Raw genomic sequence first — 23032 nt, 5'->3', positions numbered from 1 at the left:
GACATCATACTCAGTGAAATTAGTCCCAATCACAAAAAGATGAATATCGTGTGATTCCATTTACATGGTGTCCTCAGAACATCAAATCCACACATACAGAAGGTAGAATGGTAGGTTCCAGGGACTAGAGGAGGGAGATGGGAAGTGAGTTTTTAATGGGTACAGAGTTTCAGTTTTGCAAGATGGGAACAGTTCTGGAGAAGGATGGTGGCGAGTGCATACAACGCGAACACTAATTCTACGCCACTGTCCACTTAAAATGGTTAAGAAGGCAAATTTTATGCTACGTGTGCTTTATCACATTTAAAAATGTTGAAGAAATACAGACCACAGAGAGTTGGCAATGTTGCCTCTGGAGATTGCCCTGGGGTTGGGGTCAGGGTGGGAAATAAGCAAACTCCCAAATGGAAGCACAAGGAGCTCCAAGCCCCACGCAGATGCTTTGAACTGGGGATGCTGAAGCACTACTGGGCTTCTTGTCACCTGGGCAGCTCGAGGTGGCACATTCCACTGAAGCAGCCATGAGTAGTCATCTCTTTCTTCTTCTTCTTCTTCTTTTTTAATCAATTTAACAGTAGCTAAAGATTCTCTCTAGCAATGCCAGGGAAGCCAGCTACCTACTATTCATTGTGACCATCCTCTGAGTGTTTGCACGTGCCACACCCTCACTAAATGCTTTACATGTATTTCTTCAGCATTCAATTGGCAAATACTTTCTGAGCCCCAGCTCTGAGTGTGACTCAGTGCTAGGCGTTGGGGAAATGATGGTATGAGGAGGACAGACACAGCCCCAGCTCTTAAGGGAGGAGACCACTTACAGGCATGATAAAACATGATGTTAAGTATCTGGTAGAGTTGCGAAGGAGGTAAAGCCCAGAGTGGCATGCTGGATAATGGTCCCCTCATAGAAACGATTTCCTAATCCTTACAACCTGTGAATATAACCTCCTATGGCAAAGTGTTTGCAAATGTGATTGAGCTGGGGATTTCTTTTCTTTTTTTGCATTACTGGGGATTGAACCCAGAGTGCTCTACCACTGAGTTACATTCCCAGCACTTTTTATTTTGAAATAGAGTCTTGCTAAACTGCCGAGGTTGGCCTCCAACTTGCACTTCTCCTGCCTCAACCTCCACCATGCCTGGCTAAATTAAGGATTATTTATTTATTTATTCAGGTGCAGGGGATTGAACTCAGGGGCACTCGACCACTGAGTCATATCTCCAGCTCTATTTTGTATTTTATTTAGAGACGGGATCTCACGGAGTTGCTTAGCACCTCACTTTTGCTGAGGCTGGCTTTGAACTCACGATCCTCCTGAGCCACTGGGATTACAGGCATGAGCCACTGTACCCAGCAAATTAAGGATCTTGAGTTGGATAGATAAGTCTAGATTACCCAGCTGAACTTAAATGTAATCACAAGTGTCCTTATAAGAAAGAAGCTGAATGATATTTGTCACAAAGGAGAAGGCCATATGAAGATAGAGGCAGAAGTTGGTATGATGGGGTCACAAGAAGCAGAAAAGGTGAGGAACAGAATCTCCCCTAAAGCCTTTGGAGGTCTAGTGTGCCTACCAGCAGACTGTCAGATTTCTGACCTCCAGAACTGTGGGAGAATAAATATATGTTGTTTGAAGTCACCCAGCTTGTGGTCATTTTTGTTACAGCAGCCACAGAAAACTCATACATGGGGTAAGGGGATGAAGAACAATTCTTTTACATGAGATGGTCTGGGAGAGCCTCCCTGGGAAGGGCATCTGGGCAGAGACCTGAGTGAAGTGAGGAACCTAAATAGGGGGAGGTTCTTATTAAATGCATGCAAAAAGTGTATGCGTGTGCGCACGCACAAACACACACACACACACACACACACACACACACACACACACACACACACACAACCATGAACATGTAAGCATCTGGGTCCTAACTCTGACTCCTTCGGTGTTGACTATTTGGCCTGGGTCTCGGCTTCCCCATGTGCACCTGTAGGTGATTGCAAAAGATGATTTCTGGGTCCACCCCACTGTGATCTTCCCTGCATGTAACCCAGTAATGGTGGGGATCATAGCACCATATTGGTTGACCCAAGAGTTCTTCCAGGGATTCAACCTCCTCATCCAAGAGGGGGCCTCGCGCATCGTCTCCACCCACTGGCTCTCGGCTCCCATCCCAGCCACCATAATCGGCTTCTCAAGGCCTGTCACTCCCCTGTTCTAACACTTTCCACGACTCCAGACTTCCATCAGCCTGGCCTCCAAAGCTCTTCAGAAGCTCGGTCCTGCCCACCCTCCTTGTTAGCCTCAAAGATCCCCTTCCTCAGTCTTCTCTGGATCCCTCTTTCTTCATCCAGCGTATACATTTTGGGGCTCCCTAAGGCTGCTCCTCCCCTTCCTTCTGGGCACACTTCCTGGGGATTCAGCCCCTCCTGTGGCTTCAGCGACCTAGGCTCTGAGTCGTTTCTGTGTCTCCGTGTCCAACACTGGGTATCCTCAGCGGGCCACTGCCCGGATGTTCCCCTGAGGGCAGGCATCTCCTAGACCCTCGGATTCACCTCACCCACTTCCTCCCTCCCTGTCCCCAATCCAAACTCCTGCCCAATCATGCCAGTTGTCTGGCCTAAGCTTGTTTCACATCCTCCCCACCCCCAGTTCTTCTCCATCCCCGACATTCCAACTTGCATCCAGCCACCATTGTAAAGTAGGCTCCTCTTAGCAGTCTCAGAATTCCATCCTTGCTCTCCCGGAGCACGCCCTCCTCCACACAGCAGTCAGAGGGATCTTCCTAGAATTGAACCTCTCCTGCTCAAAATCCTCTGATGGCTCCCTCTATACCCTGGAAAAAGATCAGACCCCTAATGGACCACAGCACTGCTCCTGGCGTGGCCCATGCTGATGCCTCTTCCATTCACTTACCCATCTCTGACCACTCCGGCCCACTCCAGCCACAGGCCACTCTGGTTCCCACCTCAGGACCTTCGCACATGCCGTACCCAGCACCTTCATACCTCTTCCCCAGTTTCATCCTCCCCAGCTCCTTGTCATCCTCCAACACCAACTCTGCCTCAACAGACCATTCCCTTTTCAGCAAAATCAGTCACCGCTGCAGAACGACTGAGTACCTGCTGGGGGGGCGATGTTTTTCACCATTATTCATTTCATCTTCCCAGTAACCTTCACAGGAGGCTGGAAGACTTCCAAATGGGGTCACAGCGAAAGTCCCCACCCCCATCCAGGAAAACCCCAACAAAGGAAATGTCTCCTTGAAGAATTGAAATGGGAAGGAATCGGAACTAGAAAAACACCAGTCCTGGAAGGCGTTTTGGACTCTGGGTGGCTGGGTGCATGGGGAGGTGGGTGCATGCGGGGTGGGTGTGTGGGGGGGGTGCATGGGGAGGTGGGTGCATGGGGGGTGGGTGTATGGGGGTGGGTGCATGGGGGGTGCACAGGGAGGTAGGTGCATGGGGAGGTAGGTTCATGGGGAGGTGGGTGCATGGGGAGGTGGGTGCATGGGGGAGGTGGGTGCATGGGGGGGTGTATGGGGGTGGGTGCACGGGGGTGGGTGCACGAGGAGGTAGGTGGGTGCAAGGGGGGTGCACGGGGAGGTGGGTGCATGGGTGGGGGGATTCAGAAGCCCTGTGTCACCTCACCTTCATTTCATGCCAGGTGTGAGTTTCTCCCTCTGCAGGAGAAACTCCCAACTCTGATCCTAGGAGAGAGATCATGCTGTGGGTTCCAAACTGGACTCTGCCTGGGAGCCTGGGGTTTCTCATTTACAAAGTGGAAATAACATAAAAAGGCTCATCTGATGGCTGTGGGGGGAGTTCAATCAATAATGCGCCAGGGGCGGGGACAGCCAGGTGGGGTCATGGACATCTGTAATCCCAGCTCCTCCAGAGGCATAGGCAAGAGGATTGAGCGCTTGAGGCTGGCCTGGGCACCTTAGTGAGACCCTGTCTCCAAACTAAAATTTAAAAAGGGCTGAGATATAGCTCAATCCGCAGTGCTGCTAATAAATAAATGAATAAGTTGTGCACTGCTAAAGTTGTATACTTTTTACAGCTGGGTTCCTTCTACCCCCTGAATAAGAGCATTTCTGTCTGTCACCCCCAAAAGAAGATGTTACAAAAAGCTCTGGGTGCCACAGTGACTGTGGGAAATAGTTTGGCAGTTTCTCAAAAAGTTAAACATTAAGTCATCATATGACCCAGTAATTCCACTCTTAGGTGCATATCCAAAAGGATGGGAAACAAATATTCAAATAAATTCTTGTGATTGTACGTGTGTGTGTGCATGTGTGTGTGTGTTGCCGGAGATGGAACCCAGGGCCTCATGCATGCTAGGCAAGCGTTCTATTGCTAAGCTACATCCCCAGTCCCCAAACAAATTCTCGTAAGCAAGAATCATCAAGAAGTGGAGAAACTAAGCATCTATCAATGGATGAATGCAAAAATAAAATATGGCATAGCATACAATGGAATATTATTCAGCCATAAAAAGGAATGAAATACTGATTCATGATACAACCTAGATGAACCTAGAAAATGTGATGCTGAGTGACAGAAGGCAGTCACATACCCTGTTAGGGTATGTCCAACTTACATGAAATGTCCAGCACGAGCAGATCCATAGAGACAGAGAGCATAGAAGTGGTTGCCAGGTGGTGGGGGACAGGTGTGACTGCTAATGATAACAGTATCTTTTGTGGGGGGGATGAAAATGTTCTGGAACTAGACAGGGATGGTTGTTGCACATAATTATGAATTGCCTAAATGACACTGAGCTGTGCACTTTAAAAATGGTTAATTTGTAATATTGTGAAAATGGCCATGCTAACAAAAGCAATATAGAGATTCAATGCAATCCCCATCAAATACCCAATGACATTCTTCTCAGAACTAGGAAAAAACAGTTCTAAAATTCATTTGGAAGAATAAAAGATCCAGAATAGCTGAAGCAATTCTAAGCCAAAAAAAAAAAAAAAAAAAAAAATCAATGCTGGAGGTATCGCAATTCCTGACTTCAAATTATTTTAAAAAATTAAAAAATAAACTATACTACAGAGCTATAGTAACAAAAACTGCATGGTACGCCCATAAAAACAGATACACAAATCAATGACAAAGAATAGAAGACACAGCGACAAACCCACTCAGATACAGTCAGGGGATACTTGACAAAGGTGTCAAAAACATAGATTGGAGAAAAGACACCCTTTTTAACAAATGGTGCTGGAAAAACTGATTACCCAATGTAAAAGAATGAGACTAGACCCTTATCTCTCACCCTGCACAAAATCAACCCAAAATGGATTAAAGACCTCAGAATGAGGACAGAAATTATGTAACCCCTAGAAGAAAATGTAGATTCAAAAAAAAAAAATGTAGGGTCAACACTCTAACATATAGGCATAGGCCACAACTTTCTCGATAGGACCCCTAAAGCTCAGGAGAAAATGCTAAGAATTAATAAATGGGGTGACATCAAATTAAAAAGCTGCACAGCAAAGAAATCAATCAAGGATGTCAAGAGAGAGCCTACAGAATGGGAGAAAATCTTTGCTAGCAACTCTTCTGACAGAAGATTAATATCCAGAATATATAAAATACACAAAAAAATACCAAAAAAACATAATAGATGGAAAAATGAATTAAACACACTTCTCAAAAGAAGAAATAGAAATGGCCAACAAATAAATGAAAAAAATGTTCAACATCATTAGCAATTGGAGTAACGTAAATCAAAACTACACTGAGATCTCATCTGACCAGTCAGATGACGGTCATGAAGAATACAAGTGGTAATACATGCTGGAGAAGATGTGGAGAAAAAGGAACACTTTTATGCTGTTGGTGGGATTCTAAATTAGTGCCATCACTATGGAAATCAGCATGGATGTTGCTCAAAAAACTAGGAATGGAACCACCATATGACCCAGCTGTACCACTCCTTGGTGTTGATCCTGAAGAATTAAAATCATCATACTACAGTGATATATGCATACCATGTTGATAGCTGCACAAGTCACAATAGCCAAACTATGGAACCAGCCTAGGGGTCTATCAGCGGATAAGTGGATAAGGAAAATATGATATATATGCACAATGGAGTTTTATTCAGTCATAAAAAAGGATGAAATTATGACATTTGCAGGAAAATGTATGGAACTTGAGAACATTATGTTAAGTAAAATAAGCCAAAATCAGAAAGTCAAGGGTTGTATGTTTTCTCTCACATGTGGAAGCTAGAGAGGAAAAAGGAAAAGAAAGTAGGAATGGGTTTGTCCATGAAAATGGAAGGGAGATCAGTAGAGGAAAGGGAACAGGGAGAGGGAAGATGGGAGGGAAAAGGGAAATACGACGGAATGATAACGGTCAAATCCTATTGCTCTATTGTGTGCATGCATGAATATGTAGCAACAGCTCCCACCATTACGAACCATTAGAATGCACCAGTAAAATGTAAAAAAAAATAATAAAATGAATAATTTGGAGACCGGGGGTGCCGCTCAATGCTGAAGCATGTGCTTAGCACACACAAGGCCCTGGGTTCCAGCTCCAGCACCAAAGAAAGAAAAAGAAAAAATGTTAATTTTATATGTATACAAAATTAAAAAAAAAAAAAACAACACTTTGAGAAATTGACCACAATGGCTCTTTCTGAAAGGGTCCTGGAAGAGCTAGAGATAGGGGTGAAGAGGAAACCTAATTCACTCTCCACCTTTCCAAACTTTTGATCTTCTAAACCAGGTAACCCATTCAAAAGTGTGGTAGCAGCCGGACCCTGTGGTGCACACCTGTAATTTCAACTACTTGGGAGACCAAGACAGGTGGATTCCAAGTTTGAGGCCAGCCTGGGTAACTTATGGAGACCCTGTCTCAAAATTTTTAAAAAAGGGTCTGGGGGAGTAGCTCAGTGCTAGAACTCCCCTGGGTTCAATTCCTAGTGCCACACAACAACAAAGGTGTTGAAATTAATTACAAAAATTTATTAGTTAACGGCACAACACAAAGAGTGTATCCTAAAAGGAGTTCCGTTAATAACAATGTATCAACATTGGTTCATTAATTGTAACAATTATATAGCATTAATGAGATGTCAATAAGAGGGAACTACAGAAGAGAAGAGGAGGCACGTGGATTCTGTACTTTCTCTGAAACTTTTCTATAAGCCTAAAACTGCTCTAAAAAATAGGGTCTTTAGGAAGAGCTTATGCCAGGCGGGTAGCTCAGTGGTAGAGTCCCAGGCTCCTTAGCTCTGCCCCTCCCTCCCCAGGCGAGCAACCTGGGTCGAGCTCAGCCTCGACCCTCAGCCCTCCTTTGCCAATCTGGGAAGTGAGTTAGTAATAACAGGATCTGCCTGCTCAGGTTGTCAGGGAGGGTTCAGTGACACAAGGCGTGGAAAGGCCCCATCACATGGTACACAACCCTCAAGCCATCATGGCTATTCCTATGGCTACTGTTTCATAAAAGTGGAAAACATTCAAAACTGGCACCTCAGAATGTTGTGGGTGGCCGGCATGCACATTCTCTCCCTATGCCAGCCCCTCGTGTCCTCCCTGATGCCAAGCAAGGCACCCAGCAGCCCTGCCCAGGCAGAGGTGGCTCCACCCGCCCCGCCGGGCCCAGCCTTATCTGGCAATGGAGACTGGCCCTGCAGCATAGCCCACGCCCAAGGAGTGCTGGTTTGTCAGGTTGGCCCAGCCAGCTGCCAGTTGGGGACTTGTTATACAAGACGTGTGGGCTCCCTTCTTAGGACAGAAGGAATACAGGACTTGGACCCTGGCTAGTGCCACACACCACACACATGTCCCTTCTTGAATGGCAGATGCTGACCCCGGGCCAGGCATCCCAAGCTGGCCCATCACCCCACATCCCAGCCTCCTACTCTACTCTCTCTCCCAGCCTGTAGTCAAGGCAACCTGTCTCCTTGTCTGGGCTCCTGGTACCCTCCTTGATTCTCTCAACACCAAAGGGCTGCCTTGCCCAGAGACTCTTATCCCTCACAGTGCCAGCTCCAGACGGTCCTAACTAAGGGGGGTGGTTCTAGGTCTGGGTGCTCTACACTAAGCACCTCAAATTTCCAGGGTTATGAGACAGAGCTTCAGGGTCAGTTATGACTAATGAGGACAGAACCAAGTCACCAAATGAGATCGGAGAGTCTCACTAAAGCTTGGAAGCTTGCAGTTTCCTTGGGCCAAAGAAAATCCTGGCAGAAAAAGTTTTAAAACTATCTGTAATCTAGTTCATTCTTGGGATGCAATCGTTTCTATGTGCCATCCCAAATGTGACCACACCTGGACAAGACTTGCTTTAGAAGAGCTTCAGATTCTATAAAGCTCTACCCCTTAGCTGTGTGACCTTAGGCAGGTCTCTGCACCTCTCTGAGCCTCAATTTCTTCATCTTTAAGACAGGAACCTTATTTCCTCATCTCATGGATGTGATGACATGACATTGCTGTTGGCGTTGCCATCATGTTCATTATTGTTACCTGGCCACCTGGGATTTGGAAAATCCAAGGTTTGTCATGGAGGCGGGGAGGGAGGTGGAGTCCCATTTTCTGAATGTCTGCCAGGTCATCCAAGCCCCTCTATGGATACCAACCTAGGTCACCGCCAAGACACCAGTCCAGAGCTAATGTTACTGCTCAGAAACCCAAGCTGGGTTATAAAGAGACGCTGGGGCCATCAGAAAGTGGCCCAGGATTTTGGGGTCAGACAGGGCTTGTTTGTTCAAATCCCAGCTCCCCCACTGAGTGTTAGGGGGCGCCTGCTTCCCCTCTCTGGCATTCAGTGTCCTCACCTGTAAAATGAGGTTGGTAGAGAAGAGGGGAATTTCCTCCTCTTCAGGGCTGGCCAGAAGCTTAGAAGGACTCAAGGAGGAGATTGACGTTGCCAGCTTTGATTGGGCTCAGGTCCAGGAGCCAGAAACGGGGGAGAGGAAGGAGTGTGGGAAAGAGAGCTTCACCCATGGGGTGAGGAGTGATGGGCGCCGAGTGCACCGATGCGCATGTGGGCTGAGTGGGCAGACAGGTAGGATGCCCTGAGCTCTAGCCAGCCCACACGGAGGCCAGAGGCAGCCTCCTTTTTTATCTCATTCTCTTCCTCCTTGCCGGAAACTCCCCAGATAGTGGCCCTCCAGTGGCTTTGCGAGGCCCACGCTGGCCAGACACCCGGGAGAATGAATCAGACCCCTGGGACACCAGATAGCATCCATCAGACAAATTATCCTCCAGGACCAACAACAAGATTGCACACAACCCTTACAGGGAACTCTGGTGGCCTGGAAGGAGATCTCACGGTAGGGGGAGCTCGGAGGCTCTGTGCCTACCAAGGATAGGGAGAGGGTACCGGATGGTGGCTGGACCACCGGCATGCACCCCATCCGCAGGACGTATGGCTTCCCCTTCAAGACGACATGCAGTGGCGAAATGCCAGGGACTTCAGTCAGCCCCAAGGAGGCGTGCTCGGAGCTTGAACCCATTTGAGATGTCCTGACCAGGAGAAGACCCTCTCTCCGCCACGCACACTCAGGAAAAGACACCAGGATTCCGAGGCGCGCACGGGCCGGGGGCAAATGCAGCAACTGTCGGGTTTGCACCCCAGGTGTGCTGGACATGCAGCCGGGTCCTAGACCTCCTCCTCCGGGAGGAGGCCGGCTGCTCCCTGACCGCCGCCACGCGCAGACCTTCGCGTCCGCACCGCCAGCACCGAGCCCGGCGAGCCTCAGGTTACCGCGAGGCGGAGGCCGCGCTCGAGTTACAGCCCCCCACACGCACTCACCCTGCGGGTCTCTGCCTCCAGCCTTGATGCGGCTCTGTGGGCGCCGCAACCTCAGCCTGGACCGCGCTGCCTCGAGACCCGGCCCTTTAACCCCGCCCGGCTAAGCCGCGAGTTCCGCTGGGGACACGCCCCCGACACGCCCCCCGCGGCCCCACCCAGGTCCAGGCGGCGGGTGGGCGGGGACGCCGGCGTGGCCCCCAGAGATGGAGAGACAGACCTGGAGGCGTGGAGACAGACCGAAGGGACGGGAAACTGAGTCTGCGATGCGTCTCTACTTGGAGACAAGTAGACAGAGACACGAAGACCTGGACACCTAGAAGCCCCACACCAACAGACTCCCCGCCCTCCTGCCCCTGCTTGGCTTCCATTGGTGCCCAGTTCCCCTTCTGGACCTCCCCCCTCCCACTCCAGCGTCTCTCAAGGCCCCCACCTCAAGGCTGGCCCCCAGTCTCAGGCACAGGTCCCTAAGTCATCTCCTCCGAGACCCTACTAGCTCCCAGGAGCATCCTCGGGGGCCCTTTGGAATTCTCAGACTCCACCATCAGCCCTTGGGAACCAGCTCTAACATTCTCTCTGGGTCCTGGACCCAACTTGCCCCTCTGGAGTTCTGCAACCAGCAGAGCTGTCCCTCCTGGAAGACCTCTGGCCTCAACAAGCAGCACTAAACCAGTCCTGCTCCCCCACTCCTAACCCTCCCCGCCCACTGCTGGACAACATAACCCTTCCGCCAGGATGTTGTCCTTGGCCAGCCCATCTGCTCCAGATGTGTCCAGTCAACCCTGCTCTTGGAAGTGAGATGGATGCCACTCCTGGGTCGGTGGGTATGTGGGTGACTGACTTGGGCAAGTGGGCAGACCGATGGGAGGACAAGTGTAAGAAACTCCAACTCCACTTGCCCCAACTTAGAAGATTCCTCTACCCCTCGGCATTTCAATAATGCTGGTTCACTTGGTGCTTGGCCCTTGGAAAGTAGGGAGGTCGTGGTGCGCATGTTTCCAAGTGAAGAAGAGGAGATGCAAATAATTGAAGCTTTGCTGCTCAGAGGACACAGAAGGGAGGCCAAGGAAGGCAACGTGAAGGATGTGACATATGAGCTGAGACTGAAGGGAGAGGTTGGATTTCAACAGGTGCAGGAGAGGGGGTGGGGCTCAGGCACAGAGAAACTGGAAGGTGTGGCTTGGCAGGTGGCTTTCCCTGGCCTTGGGGTGTGAGAGGCGAGGAGGCTGGAGGGGTGCAGGAGCTGGCTGCAAAGGGCTTTTAGCCTGAGTAGCTAGGAGTTGATCTGGTGGCAGTGGGGAATCATGCATGGTTCTTGAGCACGGAAAGAGCCCCTTGCTGGCTGGTTTTAAAGCACAGTAGAGGTTTTTTGTTTGGGTTTTTTTGTTGTTGTTGTTCAGCATTGTGGATTTGGTTTTGCCAATGGTCCTGGCAAAGAGGAGCTCATTGGGGATACTAGAAAACGTTGAAATTTGAGAATTTGAGAGGGATCCTAGAGGTGGCTGAAGGGGGACAGAGATAAAGGGTGGGATGGTTGAGACCTGGGAGGGATGAACTGAGGCCCAGAAGATCAGCCACTTTGGTCACTGGCTGGACTTGGGGTTCTAAGAAGCAGAGTTGGAGAGGAAGTGAGGGCATCTCCAGTTTCTTTGTCCTTAGAAAAATGAAGATCAGGAAGAGAAATGAGTCAAAGATTCTGGTGATCAGAAGGCATAAATTGACAGTTGACTTCCTGGCTCTGTGTCCTTAGGAAAGTCACATGTCTGCTCCATTCCTCTACAGCTGAAATGGAGGTTATAGATGAAATGGATCATAAGATGAGTGATGTTTGCAGGGTTGAGGGCATGAACTGTACAAGTAACAGCTTTTTGAATTTTGGGTCTGATTTGGGTTAGCCTAGGAGTTCTCAACTGAAGCAGGTTTTGGCAATGTCCAGCGATACATTTGTCACACTGGTGAAGCAGGGGGTGCTACTCTCATGGAGTCAGTACAGGCTAGAGATGCTGTTCAACATCTTGCAACACACAGAATACCCCCACAACAGAGAATGATCCAGTCCCAAGTGTCAACAGTGCTGAGGTTGAGAAACCCTGGGTAGGTCACCTTCCATCTAAAAGGCCCGTGGGATGCTCACGGAGTCACCTAGGAGGCAGCTGGGCCCATCATGTGAGGACACACCAGAAGTGTGTCTATGAGTCACCTACAGTGGAAAGATGGCAGATCACTGAGAAGATGGGAGTGGGTAAATGAGGCCACTCAGGGAGGGAGGTAGATGGTCCAGAAGAGGATAAGAAGATGGAATTGTTAGTGACAGCAGCATTTAGAGAGAGGACAGGCAGAGGCGAGAGTTGGAGGTGGAGATTAGGGAAAGGTGGTAATAGGTACCGTCACATGTACCCAGAGGTCTAGGAGCCTGGCACCTAGGAAGGGACGGAACTGTGTGGCAATCAGGTTACCAAAATCATCAGAAGCAGAGGCAGTGGTTAGGTTTGGGAGATGGTAGAAGAAAATGAAGGTGGAACGTGGCAGGGATCCAGCAAAGAGCATTTCCCGGGACCTCCAGAAGCTGGCAGCTAACTTTTAGGATCAGCAATGTGAAAGAGAGACTTCCTTATACACTGCTGGTGAGAATGGAAAACAGTGCAGCCTCTGGGGAAAACAATTTGGCAGGTCCTCAAAAAGTTAAATATAAAATTACCGTCTGACTCAGAAATTCTACTCCTAGGTAAAACTTAAAAAAAAAAAAAAGACACATTCATACATATACTTGTCTAGGAATGTAGGAATGCTCACAGCAACACCATGTATGATAGTTGAAAGGTGGAAATGACCCAACTGTCCATCAATGGACGGATGGATAGATGAAAGTTGTCCATCCATACAATGAAATAATACTCAGTCATAAAAATGAATGAAATTTGGAGGCGTGCCACAATGTAGATGAACCTCAGAAACATCGTGCTGAGTGAAAGGAACCAGACACAACAGGTCATACTTGGTATGACTCCATTTACATGAAATATCCAGATAGGTGAATTCATAGAGACAGAAAATAGAATAATGGTTGCCAGAGGTCTGGAGGAGGAGCAAGGAGTGAGGCCCATGTCCAGGGGTAATGGTTGTGGCTCTCTTTTGGGGGTAACTAGATAGAGATGGTGGGTGTACATTGTGAATGCACTAAATGCCACTGAATCATACATTTTAAAGTGGTTCAATTTTAGTCAGGCACAGTGGTGCAGGCCTGTAATCCCAGCTACTTGGGAGGCTAAGGCTAAGGTGATCACTTGAGCACAGGAGTTTGAAACCAGCTGAGGCAACATAGCCACATTCCATCTCAAAGATAAATAAATAGCCAGGCGTGGTGGTGCAGGCCTGTAAGCCTAGTGACATGGGAGGCTGAGGCATAAGGATCCCAAGTTCAAGGCCAAACTCAACAACTTAGCGAGACACTGTCTCAAAATAAAAAAATATAAAGGACTGGGGGTATAGCTCAGTGAGAGTGTATCCCTGGGTTCAGTCCCCAGTGCCAATCAATCAATAAATAAATAAATAAGCTTGTTTATCTACATGACTTTCATCTCATATTTTTAAAATGATTTTCCAGGCTGGGGATGTAGCTCAGTGGTAGAGCACTTACTTGTCTAGCATGTGCAAAGTCCTGGGTTCCTTCCCCAGCACTGGAAAACAAAAAGATTCTGGAAGGAAACAAATGCAACACTTGGATGAGGGCATTTGAAAATGGTTTAAGATGAACTCTATTCCCAAAGGGATAATGTAGCACCCTGGGGGCTAGAAACAGCCAAGAGCTCTACCAGTTCTAGAACCCGGGTCAAGGGAGCTTAAGCAGTTACTGGAACATGAACCAGATGGGGCTCTGTGGAGAGGCCTGCCTGGAAAAGAGTTGGGAACCTTCAGTCCATGCACAAAATCAGCTTGCACGGACTACAGGAAAAGCGATGAGGTATAAATGCTCAAACTCACTCTCCTACCTCTAGTACCTGCTGTGGCTCCCTATTTGTTGAACCTAGCCAGAAGCCTCAAGGTAAAGGAGCCCATTGAGTGGTCAAGAGAACAGTTCAAAAGTGAGGGGTGAAAGTGGGGGGCAAACAGCCCTTCCCAACCCAAGCTGGTCCCTCCTAACCACCAACACAAATGCCACTGGGGACCATTTTTGCCAAATCTACCAAGACCATCTCTCCTACCTCTAAGGCTTTGCACATGCTGTGCCCTCTGCTTGGATTATCTTCCTCTCACACAGTCAACTAGCCCCGCTTATCCTTCAGGTCTCAGCTCAAAGGCCATTTTCTCTGAGGCTTCCCCAACCACTGGACTCAGTTCAGGCTCAAACTCAGTTCCAGCAAAATTGCTTTTGGAATGTTTTATTTATGGACTCCCCAGATGGAGCTGTGATCACCACATGGGTGGACAGTGTTTTCCTCTCTTCCTGTGCCTTTTCCCCAGCCCCAGCTGGTGCACAGTGTAGATTCGTTCAACAAACGCCAAGTTCCCACAGAATGTCAGGCACTGTTCTACAGTAAACAAACAGAAACACACCATCCAAGAGCATATGAAATGTGCCACGGAGGAAAATCCAAAGTGGGAGGACAGAAGGGTGGGCACGTGGAAGGATAGACCGTGTCAGGTCTTGTGGGCTACAGGGAAGACTTAGATTATTATGCAGAGGAAGGTGGGAGCCACAGAGGGTTCTAAGCAGAGAAGGAACACGGCCTGACTTAGGAGTTTTTTTAAATAATTTTTAGTTGTCAGTGGACCTTTATTTTATTTATATGTGGAGCTGAGACTCAAACCCAGTTCCTCAAACATGCTAGGCAAGCGCTCTATCACTGAGCTGAAACCCCAGCCCACCCTGACTTAGGTTTTAACAGGCTCCCTCTGCCTGCAATACTTTGGACAAACAGAAGGAGGAGCAAGAGTGCCCCCAGCACTCAGCAGGGGAGGAACTGAGAGCTGGGAAATGGGCAAAATCGGGGATTGGTTATGAAGGTGGAGCTGATGGGATGTGCCAATAGATTGGATGTAGAGGAGAGAGAACTGGAAGAGTCGCTGTGACCCCTGGGGTTTTGGCCTGGACAGTATTTAGGCTGGAGTTTTCAATAGTGAACAGGAGAAAATCAGGGGGCAGGTGAGGAAAAGGTAAAGAGAAAGGCCAACAGGAAGAGAGGGCTGCAAGGGGAGCTGGGAGTACTCAGGAGGGAGGACGACAGCACTAAAGACCCAGGTGGGTGCAGAAGATGCCTTGGGACCAGAGGAGGGGGAGGGGTCCCTTGTCCTCAGAAACCACTAAGAACTTGTTCCCCTAAAGGGAGGTGAGTGGGTGAAGCGGCGCTGCAAGGGAGGTTTAGGAGCTGGGGTGTTCAGTGAAAGCACCTCTCCTCTGCTATGGCGGGAGGGGAAGAAGGGTGACCCCTCTCCCACCTGAGCCAGAAATCCTAATGGTTGGACCACTCTGGAGGAGGCGCGATGCGGGGAATGGAGGAAAAGATACCTTCTCACCTAGGTACGCCTGGGAAGGTGTCCTCTCCGGCCTTTGCCCAGAGTGACCCAGCCCCTCCCCTCCTCCACATGCACCTGCCTCCTTTCCCCATAGTCCACAGGGGTTAATCTCCACCTCCCTCCACCAGAGCCCAGCGACTCGCACAGGAATTGCGAAGAGGACAAATGACACTTCTGAAACCACAGACTTCATTCTGCCATTCCTTGCCTCCTTACTTCATTCTGACCTTCCCCCTCCGACCCCTCCACCAATTACATGCTCGCCTATCCTATGCCTCAGCCAATCAAACTCCTAGCTCCTTTTTCTCACCCAATCAGATGCTGCCCCCAGCCCCTCGGTCAATTAAACTCTGCTCGCCTACCTCTTAGCCAATCAGGCGCTGTCCTCTTTGCCTTCAGCCAATCGGTCACTTGTCTGTTTTGAAGCCAATGAAAGTTCATCTTCCTGATCGCTAGCCAATTAAACTATTCTCCTAACTCTCACCTAATCATATTCTCTCGCTTACTTCCCAGCCAATCAGAATTTTCCTGTTTATTTAAGCAACGACTTCTACATTATGGTTCTTCAGCCAATCAGGTTTGGCTTCCACCCCACCTCAACCTATTAGGAAAACCCCGCCTGTCCCCCAGGAGACGTCAGAAGATACCTGGCCCTGGCACTAGCTCTGTAGCCTTCTATATACCACTTAGCTCTGAGCTTCATTTTTCTCAACTTGAAATGGGATGATCCTCTTCCCTTCCTCTTAAGATGATCCTGAGGCAGATGGATGTAAAAAGTGTGTAAATATCCTTATTATTTCTCTTCTTTCCCTCAAATCTCCAAAAGTTGTTCCCTTTGCAGGAATGCTCTTAAAACCCAGCTTCAACTACCCTTTCTCCAAGAACCTTTCTATGACCCCTTCTCAGGCTAAACTCTGGCTTCATCTGGCCTCTCCCAGCTAACCCCTTCCCAACAACTTGGGGTAGAGAGTGACTGGCTGCAACTGTCCCCAAGTTGGGAACCTCAGAGTCCCGAGCTAAGAACTTCTGGAGCCCCAGGACCTCTTAGCATGAGGGTTGGCAGAGTGTAGGCACCATCTGAATAGTTCCTGACCAACTAAGTCAATGAACAAATGAATTTTAATGCCTATCAGCTATCAGGAGGGGGAGTCCTAGAACTGGACTTGGAGAAAGTCATTAATTTTCTTAAAATCATGTGCAACATCATGAGTTTGTTTTTCTGGGGTACTGGGAGCCATAGTCTCAACCAGAGGGGCAGTGACTTGCCCAGGGTCACACAGCCTGGTGGGGACAGAGTCGGGACCCTTGTGACCTATCTGAGGAGCTTCCCTAGCCTCTGAGGCTGAGCATGGAAAAGGCTCTCATTTCCATGGGCCAGTTTAGAAAGAAAGAATAGTTGTATTTATAATACTAAGCAAGTCAAATAGCCAATTGGTGGGAAGATGTGTTCTGAGCACTGTGTGCCAGGTACTGGTCTCAGCCCTGGGGATGGAGCCAGCACTGAGAAGGACAGTCCATGCCCTTGTGGAGTCCCCATCCAACTGGGGAAGGCAGCAGTAAACAAGCAAATGAATAAGATAATGTCAGATAAGAATCTGAGTAAATACACAGGGAGGGACTGAGGACCTGGTTAGGATAAGGTGGTCAAGGAAGACTTCCAGGAGGAAGTGAAGTTCAAGGTAATCACTGAATGAAGGGGAAGACAGTACCATTGGCACTCTAGCAAAGTGAGCAGCAAGTGCCAAGGCCCTGTGGCTGGAATGTTCAGGAAGCCAGAGGACAGTAGGCTAGAGTGGAGAACCCATTGAAGAAATCAGAGAAGCCAAATCAGCAATGTTCTTGTGGGATCCCACTGTGTGCCAGGCAGAAATGAGAAGGATGTCCCTGGGCAGAGGAACCAGCCATGGTCAATAACTGGAGATACAGAAGTGCCTGGCGCTTTGCCCCATTTGGGGTCCCAGAAGTTACCCTGCCTATGCTGCTATAAACAGAAGAGCAGAGAGGGGGAGTGAGTGGGTTGGGGCAGAGGTGACACAGTCACCTCCATCAGGGAACCAGCTGTGTCATTCATGACCACAGGCCACTTCAGGCTAATCTGGCAAGATCTCTCATTGTCAAAGGTCAGTTCCCCAAAGAGCAAAACAGTGCAGCAGCAAACGCCCTCCCAAGAGGACCTGTCTTTGCAGTCTCCCCACACTGGCTTCCAGAAGGGTTAAGAAGGTTCTGGAAGCTTCTCAAAAATGCTTGCAGACTGGATTCAGTTGCAATGTGATTTTAGCAAGTTATTTCACCCCTCTGAGCCTCAGTTGACCTTTTGGGTTTGGGCGATACATTTGAAAATCGAATGCTTACTATAGGTTCCATCCTCTGCCTGTATTATCAAACTTCCTCTCCACAAAAAGGCTGGGAGGTAGGGAATTGAATTCCAATCATTTACAGGTGGAAACACAGAAGCTCAGAGTGAGGACATAACTTGTCCAAGTTAGAAGTTGAACAGAGATCTGTTGAATTCCAGGGACCATCAGGCCCTTTGAGTGACCAGTCCTAGAAACCTTCTGAGCAGTTGACTGGCATTCAGTGGTCACTCAGCAAATGGGAGCTCCTCTGGTAGTCATTGGCCTTAGGCTGACATGGGGCCACCTCTCCTGAGCATCCTTGTCTGCAACATGGGGATGTGAAGCAGTTTCCACCCAGAATTCTCTTCTCACTGGTTTGGGGGTGGGGTACCAGAGATCAAGTATGGAACACTAAATGGTGGGGTCTTATAGTTCCTCAAAAAGTTCAACATTACCACGTGATCCAGCAAATACTCCTAGGTATCTGTCCAAAAGCATGGAAAACAAGTACTCAAACACATTCACGTACACAAATGTTCGTGGCAGTACTACACAGGGTGGACAAGAGTGGAAACAATCCATATGGACATCAAGTGATGAATGGATATACAGATGCCATCTACCCGTACCGTTGAATATTATTCAATCATGAAAAGGAGTGATGCGCTACTATAACGTAATTGAGCCTTGGAAACATGACATCGAGTGACAGCCGCCGGACACAGTAGGCCACACAGTGTATGACTCCGTTTATATGAAACGTCCCAAACTGGCAAATCCACAGAAACAGATGCAGATTAGTGGTTGCGAGGAGCTAGTGGGAGGGGGAAGCAAGGAGTGATTGCCTAATGGGCACAGAGCTTCCGTCTGGGGTGACGAAAATGTTTTGGAACTCGATGTGATGATTGCACAACACCGTGAATGTTCTAAATGCCAGTGGATTGTTTGCTTTAAAATGATGACTTTTACATCCTATGGATTTCACTTAATAAATACTCAGGTGAATGGTGGAAAGTGAATGGGCATGCTCTCGTTTCACCAATTCCGTTGCCACAGCCAGGAGACAGACACGTTGTTATTCCTATTTTAGAGATGGAAAAGTCGAGGCGCAGAAAGGAGGTTCTCCGCTCAGGGAGTTGGGAAGTCTGGATTGGATCTGGGGTCTCCTTGAGCTTAGGCAGATTTTGCTCCTCTGGCCAAGAAACCACACAGGTGACAAGACACCCACAGCAAAGTCACCACCCTTGGGTACGGATGACTCAGAGAGAGGGCAGAGAGCAGAACTCAGGCTATCAGCCAGCTTGACCTGGTAATTTTTCCTTGACCCAGGAAAGCCCAGCAGGGAGGCCTAGAGCGGAGGGACTCTCCCTTTACCTAGGCAGAAAACGTTCTGGAGTTTTTACTACTCCGTGCCACTCCTGTGCCGCATGTTCCAAGACAGTACTGGGGCTGGATCTCAAAGAGCTCTCACTCTGAATACTGTCAGGCTCCCAACCGCTTAGGACTAATTAGGGCTGAACTAGAGAAAGGAGCCTGGAACTAGGAAAGACAAGAGGAGGGGAACCAGAAGGGAAAGGAAGATTTCCTAGAAAATGGGATACTGTGGTTGGGTTTTGAAGAATGTATAGGAGTCCACCAGGTCAAGTAAGGTTATACTCGCATGCTTCACTAGTTATGATGCAAAGTTACAGAATCCCCAGGAAGAGGAGATTGGTAATATCTGGCAAAATTATACATGTGCTTACCCACGTATAGAAATAGTTACTAGTGATTAACTTGCAAAAAAAAGAAAAGAGTTAGGACAAGACTTTTTTAACAATAAAGTATCAAAAGACTGGCAGGGCTGGGAACATAGCTCAGGGGTAAAACAGGTGCTCAAGGCCCTGGGTTCAATTGCCAAAAGAAGAAAGAAATACTGTAAATAGTCCACATGACCACCGACAGGAGATAGTTGGATAAACCATGCCACATCCACACCATGAAGTACTGTACAGCTGTAAACCAAACTGAGGATGATCCAGCAATTCCATTTCTGGGGATGAACCCAAAAGAATTGAAAACAAGGGCTCGAAACATATTTGCACACCTATGTTCACAACAGTATTACTCATAATAGCCAAAGTGTGGAAGCAGCCCAAATGCCCATCAATGGATTAAAAAAATTACACACACAAACACACACACACACACACACCATGGAATACGATTTTGTCGTAAAAAAGAAAAGAAATTCTGACGCATGCTACAGACGAATGGATGGACCTTGAAGATAATTTGCTGTGTAAAATAAGCCCATCATGAAAGAACAAATCCTGTCTGATTCCAGTTCTATGGGGTGCTGAGAGTCATCACATGCCCTGAGTGGAAAAGTGGGTGCCAGGGACCAAAGGAGGGGGATGGGAAGCGAGTGTCTGGTGGGGACAGAGTTTTGGTTTTGTGGGATGGAAACAGCTTTGGAAATGGACGGTGGTGATAGCTGCACCACAGTGCCAACGTGCTTAATGCTGCTGTGCTACACGCTCAAAAAGGTTCAAGACGGTAAATCTTATGTCAGGCGGGTTCTACCACAATACAAAAAAGCAATGTGTCATTACCTCATTTGAATGGTCCGGTACTTCTGTGCCACATTTGTAACAGAACTATTTCAGTATTTTTAATATTTCAATACTTTTAAATAAGATGGGTGGTTGGTGTGAAAGTGAGATAAATTTTGCAATGATGGCAATTAAACAGCTGGATATGGTGGCTCATGCCTGTAATTCCAGCTGCTGGGGAGGCTGAGGCAGGAGGATCACAAGTCAGCCTCAGCAATTTAGCAAGTCCTTATTTCAAAATATAAAATAAAAAGGCTCAGGAGGCCAAGGCAGGAGGATCAAGAGTTCAAAGAGCTTCAGCAAAAGTGAGGTGCTAAGCAACTCGGGGAGACCCCGTCTCTAAATAAAATACAAAATAGGCCTGGGGATGTGGCTCAGTGGTTGAGTGCCCCTGAGTTCAATCCTCAGTACAAAAAAAAAAGAACTGGGTTGCAACTCAGTGGGAAAGTGATTCTGGGTTCAATCTTTTGTACCATTAAAAAAAAAAGCAGATAAATAATTGTCATTAGAGCGCACCAATCCTGTTATTTGAGCTGTTTTCTGATCACACAGTTTCTTTTTAGGGGGCAGGGTTGCTTTGGTTTTGTGGTGCTGAGGATGGAACCTAGTACCTTGCACATGCCAGGCTGCCAGGCAAGAGCTCTACCACTGAGCTACCTCCTCAGCTCTAACTGCACAGTTTCTAGTTGCACAGTTATAATACAAGATGTTGTTGTGATGTGTTATTTTATTGTTGTTGCTATGTTTAACACTTAAGAGGACTGGGGGTGCAGCTCAGTGGTAGAGTGCATGTATAGCACGTACAAGGTCCTGTGTTCCATCCCTGTTACTGACAAAGAAAGATTTAAAACTTTCTGCACTCAAAAAAAAAAAATATATATATATATATTCCCTAAAAGTCAAATGGTTCAGGTGGTGGCAGGACCACATAGAAAGAAATTATTGGGGGTGACTTTACAACCACAGTAATTTGATGACATATCCCAGGTAAGATAGGCCCACATGTCCAAAAGAACCAGAAAATAAATCATAAACTGTTTTCAAGACTCATATTGTTTAAGATACTGCGTGTTCCAAGATGGGTGTGTGTGCGTGTTGTGGAATAAAGCCAAAGAGTGATTGTGCATGTTGACGTCCTTGTGCGTGTAGCTTTTCAGTGTGGGAAGACAAAAACACAGAAATAAGATTCATCGGGTTCAGTGAAAGCCATTCAATCCCGAACACGAATGGTAAGTGTCAGCATGGACTCATGATGTGCATTGTGTTCTAAAAGGTGGGAGGGGGCTGGAGGAAGCTCAGTGGCCCAGAGCTTGCTTAGTATGCAAGAGACCCTGGGTTCCATCCCTAGCAAGAGGGAGGGGCGGAGGGAGAGAGAAGAAGGAGGAGAAGGGACAGAGCTCCCCAAAACTGCAAACCGTGTCAAAAGAGCCAGTAGCCAATGCTAAGAGACTTCCATTGTCCAGAGAAAGGAGACAGTTTGATTATCAATAATGATAAGAACTTCAATGTACGTTTCAAAAGTTCAAATCTGTGGGTTCATGAATATATGGGGGAGGTGGAATCTCTTTTACCTTTAGAGGATGTTAAGGAGCCTAGTTATCATCTTGAAAACTAGCACAGGAGTCTGGGGATATAGCTCAGTGGTGGAGCCCAAAAAGAAAGAAAAAGAACTAGCAAAGGAAAAGAACGGAGCATGTGTCTTGCCTGTCCCATAGGAACTGTACAACAGGGACGCAAACAGTGTGCCTGGGACTGTTTCCCTTTAGAGAAATCTTCCAGCGAATAAAGGAGGTAAGAATAATATTCAGATAGCACTATGTTGCAGTTTCTAATGCACTACTAGATCTTGGCCATGATCGTCAACAGCAGATAATATCACAAAAAAAATACTGTCCACAATAGGTGGAGAGTTAGAAGAAATAAGATGGACCCTGAGATGACATTTGAGGGGGACAGGTGCATAGAGAGGCTCATTTTACAATTTTCTCTACTTTTTTTTGTACTAGGGATTGAACCCAGGGGTGCTTTACCACTAAGCCACACCCCCAAGGCTTTTTATTCTTATTTTCAGACAGAGTCTTGCTAAATTACTTAGGACCTCCCTTAATTGCTGAGGGTGGCCTTGAACTTGAGATCCGCCTGCCTCAGCCTCCTGAGTCGCTGGAATTACAGGCATGCACCACTGCATCCATCTCTCTACTTTCAAATTTGTTCAAAATTTTCTATTTAATAAAAAATGGGCCAGGGGTGGTGGCGCACGGCTGTAATCCCAGCGGCTCGGGAGACTGAGGAAGGAGGATCAAGAGTTCAAAGCCAACTTCAACAAAAGTGAGGCACTAAGCAACTCAGTGAGACCCTTTCTCTAAATAAAATACAAAACAGGGCTGGGGATGTGGCTCAGTGGTTGAATGCCCCTGAGTTCAATTCCTAGTACCAAAATCACCTGCAGTTCCAGCTACTAGGGAGCTGGCAGATCACTTTAGCCCAGGAGCTGGAAGCCAGCCTGGGCAATATAGTAAGACCCTGTTAAAAAAAAAAAAGAAAGTTTAGGGCTGGGTGTGTACAGAGAGGGAATGTGCAGGGGCGGGGCATGATTTCACAGCAGCCCGTGTGGGAGCTGAGGGTGCTGGTGTAGGGCTGTTCCTCATACTGTTCTTGTGACTTTCTTGTGCATTTGAGATTATTTTCAGATCGTGTCCAGGAGACAAAGCAAGGCAGGGCTCCCTGTTCTCAGAAGTACCCAGCAGATAACCAGGGTTTGTCTCACCTGGCCCAGCCAGCCCTACACACAGGTGGCTGGAGACCTGAGG

The 23032-nt window shown here is 47.9% G+C and overlaps 1 protein-coding gene across 1 annotated transcript in view; it reads right to left on the bottom strand.

Annotated features, from left to right (window-relative positions):
- Positions 1–9836, bottom strand: part of CYP4F22 (cytochrome P450 family 4 subfamily F member 22) — a 31325-nt gene extending 21489 nt beyond the window's left edge. Inside the window, exon 1 of the mRNA XM_079114087.1 lies at positions 9762–9836. The gene's annotated coding sequence lies outside the window, so the exon portion shown is untranslated. The remainder of the gene's footprint in view (positions 1–9761) is intronic.
- Between the last annotated feature and the right edge of the window lie 13196 nt (positions 9837–23032).

This window comes from Sciurus vulgaris, assembly GCF_902686455.1.
Source record: "Sciurus vulgaris genome assembly, chromosome: 16".
Classification (NCBI taxonomy): domain Eukaryota; kingdom Metazoa; phylum Chordata; class Mammalia; order Rodentia; family Sciuridae; genus Sciurus; species Sciurus vulgaris.
The sequence above is the reverse complement of the archived record's forward strand: the minus strand, read 5'-3'. Positions and strand labels throughout refer to the sequence as shown.